The sequence below is a fragment of the Chrysochloris asiatica genome, unplaced genomic scaffold (assembly GCF_000296735.1).
Source record: "Chrysochloris asiatica unplaced genomic scaffold, ChrAsi1.0 scaffold00044, whole genome shotgun sequence".
Lineage (NCBI taxonomy): Eukaryota > Metazoa > Chordata > Mammalia > Afrosoricida > Chrysochloridae > Chrysochloris > Chrysochloris asiatica.
Window position 1 is genome coordinate 20,761,697 of NW_006408562.1, and position 5,370 is coordinate 20,767,066.

Below are 5,370 nucleotides of genomic sequence, written 5' to 3' on the forward strand. Positions count from 1 at the left end.
TCAACTATTATCTAAGAACAAAACTCACTTCAAGTCTTCCAACAGATGTGGCTGTCCTTTGAATGCAAAGTACATTCGTACATTTATTTGCTATCATTGCTATCTGCAAACCCTCTTACCAAAGCCACAGGACCGAGAGACACAGCTCGCCAAGTTAAGAAACAGCCACCAAGGCTCTGCACATGCGCTCTCCATTTTCTCGTACACATGAGCATTTCCTGCCTTAGCACCACCATCAATCCCACACAAAGATTCAAAAGTTCACACAGCCTTTCTTGTTCCATATCACAGCCTTGCATTCCTAGCATTGATAGTACTCCATGAGATAAAAAGTAGTGGATAAAAATGGGACCGCCACAGTCAAAGACACAGCCCACGTGGTGGTGACCAATTGTTGAATGAGAAAGCATGTAGACAGAAGTATTTTCCTATCATAGAGTATGTACAGCACTACTTTCAATGAAGTGCTTCTTCCATGAACATTTGAAATGAGATCAGCTGCAGACATTAAATGAAGGCTTCTTATTGTACTTTTGTATAACAGGGGAGACAAGTGTTAAAAGACAAACAAAAACAAAAGAGCCAAACACTGTGACACCACGTGATCTCCAGAAAGGAGGTATCCCTAAGAAAAACAATCCATATGATGAGATTCAAATTGAAATGAGGAGAAAATGTAGTTTTAGCCAATGGTTTCCATTTTGAACATGCAAAGAATTCATTTATGTTCAGGGATAACATTTTGTTGTTTAAGTGCCGTCGAGTCTGTTTCGACCCATAGTGACCCTGAACAGGGTTTCCGAGGCTGTAAATCTTTACGGGAGCAGATCGCCTCATCTTTCTCCCGCAGAGCAGCTGGTAGTTTCAAACTGCTGACCTTGCGGTTTGCAGCCCTATTCATAACCACTACGCTACCAGAGCTCCTCAGGGATAACATATTACAGGAGAAACCTTTTGGTATCAGTTGGAGTGTGTTGGTTTACCCATCAGGGAAACAGAATTTCACTTTCAACCACTCAATAGTTCAACGCTTTAAGTAACAAAACTTACAAAATTCCTTTAGCTCTTGCTCTTTTTCTAAAGAAAAATGTCAAAAATACTGGTGAATATACTCCACGCTGAAGAAACCAATCTTGAAAATGTTTAGTACACGTACATCTTACAATATACTTACCATGAGTTTAGGTAAGTTTGGATTCTCACCAGTCTCTACCAATCAACCAGAACCACCATCTACATTCCCCAGCCAGAGGATTTAGAATCAATGCTTGAGACAAAGCCTCCATGACAGCTACTGCCTGACCCTGCATTTGATGCTGCTCTCCAACCAATTGCTGCACCAGCATTGGCACCACTGTAAGAGTTATTTCCAGAACCAAAGGTCTGATTTGGCTCCCTTTGCATGTTACCTTGGCTTTGGTTATTACTCAACAGGCCTGGCTGGTTCTGCTGACTGGCTAGCATGCCCGCCATACCTGAGCTATTCTGTGCAGCTGCTTGGGTTGCAGCCATGATTGCTGGATTAATGCTGAAAGCCCCAAGGCTCATCCCTTCACCCATATTACTACCTTGATTGTTTCCAAGCCAGCTCCAGCCCCCTGACTGTTACCAAATCCACTTGGATTATCACCAAATCTTCCATTTCTTTCTGTTTATTAGTATTGTGCTTGGGTTCAGCCTTGGATATATGTAGGCTGATCCCTTTAATGATCAAGTCCTCTCCGCAACCTGATCATCTGCAACAAAGGCCAAAACCTTGAATAGTTGGAGAATGAAGACATTTCCCACTTCTCCATACTGACCAAAGAACTGCCGTAACTCATCAGCACTCATCCTCCACACAACACCCAACGAACACTTTTCTGCATCTCAAAGGCTCATCAGGACTTTGCTTGGAGTTCAGCAGTTACAAGTCTCAGCACTGTCCAGTTGGGACATGACTTTCACCAGGGTGTCATATTCCTTAAAACAAACAAAGCCAAACCCTTTTGAAGGACCAGTTTTAATATCCTTCGTGATCTCCACCATAAGAACCTCTCCGAAAGTACTAAAATACTCTTTCACATCCTGCTCAATTGTTGTCCATGGAAACCCTAACACGATCAAATCAGACGTCTTCCGGACTGCTAGTTTCACCTTCACAGCTGATGAAGCGTCTGCTTCATCCATTTTTCTTTTGTTATCTTTGGGATAGTTGACAACATAGACCAGATTTCCCCAGCCAACTTTGGGGACATGCAGAATTCCTTTGACTACTGGGACGCCTCTTGAGATACTGGATTCCTGTAGCCCAGACCACATGCCCCTGGGAACTGGGCGGTAACTATGGATATCAGCACCATTCCGACATCTTCTGATGGTGTTTCAATAGGTTCTTCATTCTCATCTTCTGTCACTCGAATGTATTCATACACCTTTAATTTGTCTGCTAGGCCACTGCTAGTGAGCCCAACAAGGAAACAAGCAACAAGGGACCCAAGAGCAGCCTAACTATTGCTTTAGTCTCAAAAAATTCCCTACAATTTTTAAAGCAGTTGTCTTGTGTGGATGCTCCATTGTTTCTCTATTGCTACTCCAGAATACAAGGCGCTCTGGTAGCGTAGTGGTTATGAATTGTGCTGCGAACCTCAAGGTCAGCAGTTTGAAACTACCAGCTGTTGTGTGGGAGAAAGATGACACTTTCTGCTCCCGTAAAGATTTACAGTCTAGGAAACCCTGTACAAGGTCACTATAAGTCAGAACCGACTCCATGGCACATAACCACCAACACCACTCCAGAGTAGAGACAGGACAGCTCAATTGCTTAATGAACTATCCTGGGAAACACACATTTCTCTCTGCTTTGGGCTGGTGGACATTGCTTCCTTTCTCATCTCATCAGGATGTGTCTGTTTTTATTCAAAAGGAGGCATGCACTCCTGCCTTAATGTGCATTCATACTTCTCCATCAACCAAACTTTGTTTTGGTGGGAACCATGCAGTATCACACATGAATATTAGCTGAAACATAGGCAGTTCAACCCCTCCCACCCCAGAGGCACTCAGAAGACAGGCCTGGCCATCAGCTTCCCAGTCTTGAAAACCTTACGGAGCTGACCTTCTCTGCACACTCGGGGCTGCCATGAGTCAGATCAACTTGATAGTAACTAAAGACAACAATGTAATAGGCATGTGTTTATTGACACTCAGTCTGGGAAGTTGTTGTTGTGGTTAAATACAGATGAGTCACTTCCTACCCATTGTTGTTGTTGTTGTGTGCCATCGAGTCAGTTCCGACCCATAGCGACCCTGTACAGGATTTCCAAGACTAAATCTTTACGGGAGCAGAAAGTCTCATGTTTCCCGCGGAGCAGCTGGTAGTTTCGAACTGCTGACCTTGTGGTTTGCAGCCCGATTCATAACCACTACATCCATTGTTGTTGTTGTTGTTGTTGTTATGTGCGGTGGAGTTGATTCTGACTCATGGCAACCCTGTACAGGGTTTCTGAGGCTGTAAATCTTTACGGAAGCAGAAAGCCTCATTTTTCTCCCGCAGAACAGGTGGTAGTTTCGAACTGCTGACCTTGTGGTTTGCAGCCCATAGCGACCCTATAAAGGATTTCTGAGGAGCATCTGGTAGGTTTGAACCGCTGACCTTATGGTTGTTGTTGTTGTTAGGTGCCATCAAGTCGGTACCGACCCATAGTGACCTTATGCACAGCAGAACAAGACACTGCCTGATCCTGGACCAACCTCACTACCACTGCCATGCTTGAGTCCATCGAGGCTGCCACTTGGCCAATCCATCTCATTGGGGGTCTTCCTCTTTTTCTCTGACCCGCCACCTTACCAAACATGATATCCTTTTCCAGTGACTGCTCCCTCCTGACAATATGTCTGAAGTATGAGAGACGAAGTTGGGCCATCTTGGCCTCCAGGAAGCACTCTGGCTGCACTTCTTGGTCCAGGGACAGATTCCTCATGAGCACAATTAGGTATTCCAGAATACTCATACTTCTCAATGTTGTCCATAGCTTGTCATGAGTCACACAATCGAAAGCCTTTGCGTAGTCAATAAAGCATAGGTAAACATCTTTCTGATATTCTCTGCTTTCAGCCAAGATCCATCGGACATCAGCAATGATATCCCTCATTCCATGGCCTCTTCTGAATCTGGCTTGAACCTCTGGAAGTTCTCTGTCAATGTATGATTGTAGCCATTTCTGTATTACCTTTACCAAAACTTTACTTGCATGGGATATCAAAGAGATTGTCCAATGATTTCCACAGTCTGTTGGGTCACCTCTTTTTGGACTGGGGACAAGCACAGATATCTTCCAATCAGTCGGCCAGATAGTAGTCTTCCAAATTTCTTGGCAGAGATGAATGAGTGCTTCTTGTGCTGCATCACTTTCATAAAAATTTCAATTTTTATTCCATCAATTCCTGGTGCCTTGTTCTTTGCCAATTCCTTCAATGCACCGTGGACTTCCTCCCTAAGTATTATTGGCTCTGGATCATATGCTACTCCTTGAAATGGTTGAACATCAACCATTTCCTTTTGGTAAAGTGTGTCTGTGTATTCCTTCCATCTTCTCTTGATGCTTTCTGCATTATTCAATAATTTGCCCAGTGAATCTTTCAATAACAAAAGTTGAGGCTTGAATTTCTTCTTTAGTTTCCCCAGCTTGAGAAATGCTGACTGTCTTCTTCATTTTTGGTCTTCTGATTCCAGATCTTGCACATTTTGTTGTAATATTTGGCTTTATCTTCTCGAAGTGATCTTTGAATTTTTCTGTTCAGATCTTGGACCTCCTCAGTTCTTCCATTTGCTTTAGCATCTCTATGCTGGAGAGCAAGTTTTAGCGTCTCTTCTGACATCCATTTTGACCTTTTCCTTCTTTCTTGTCTTCTCAATGACTTTTTGCCTTCTTCATGTATGATGTTCTAGATGTCATTCCACAACTCTTCTGGTCTTCAGTCTTTTTTTTTTTTTTTAATGTTTTATTGTGAATTATGTGATAGTTTAAATGGGAGAACATTAGTTTTACATTCATCCTATCATATATCATTTCATTGCCATGGTTAGAATCCCTCCATGCATCACGGTCTTCATTCTTTAGTGTTTAATGTATCAATTCTGTTCTTCAGATGATCTCTAAATTCAGGTGAGATATATTCCATTTCATATTTTGGCTCTCTTGGACTTGTTTTCATTTTCTTCAGCTTCAGTTTGAATTTGCATATGAGTAATTGGTAGTCTGTTCCACAGTCTGCCCCTGGTCTTCTTTTGACTGATGATATGGAGCTTTTCCATCATCTCTTTCCACAGATGTAGTCAATTTGATTTCTATGTATTCCATCTGGTGAGGTCCATGTGTATAGTTGTCT

At 42.7% G+C, this 5,370-nt stretch overlaps 1 pseudogene; it reads right to left on the reverse strand.

Annotated features, from left to right (window-relative positions):
• Positions 1-1,233: 1,233 nt before the first annotated feature.
• LOC102828000 lies at positions 1,234-2,402 on the reverse strand (annotated as a pseudogene).
• Between the last annotated feature and the right edge of the window lie 2,968 nt (positions 2,403-5,370).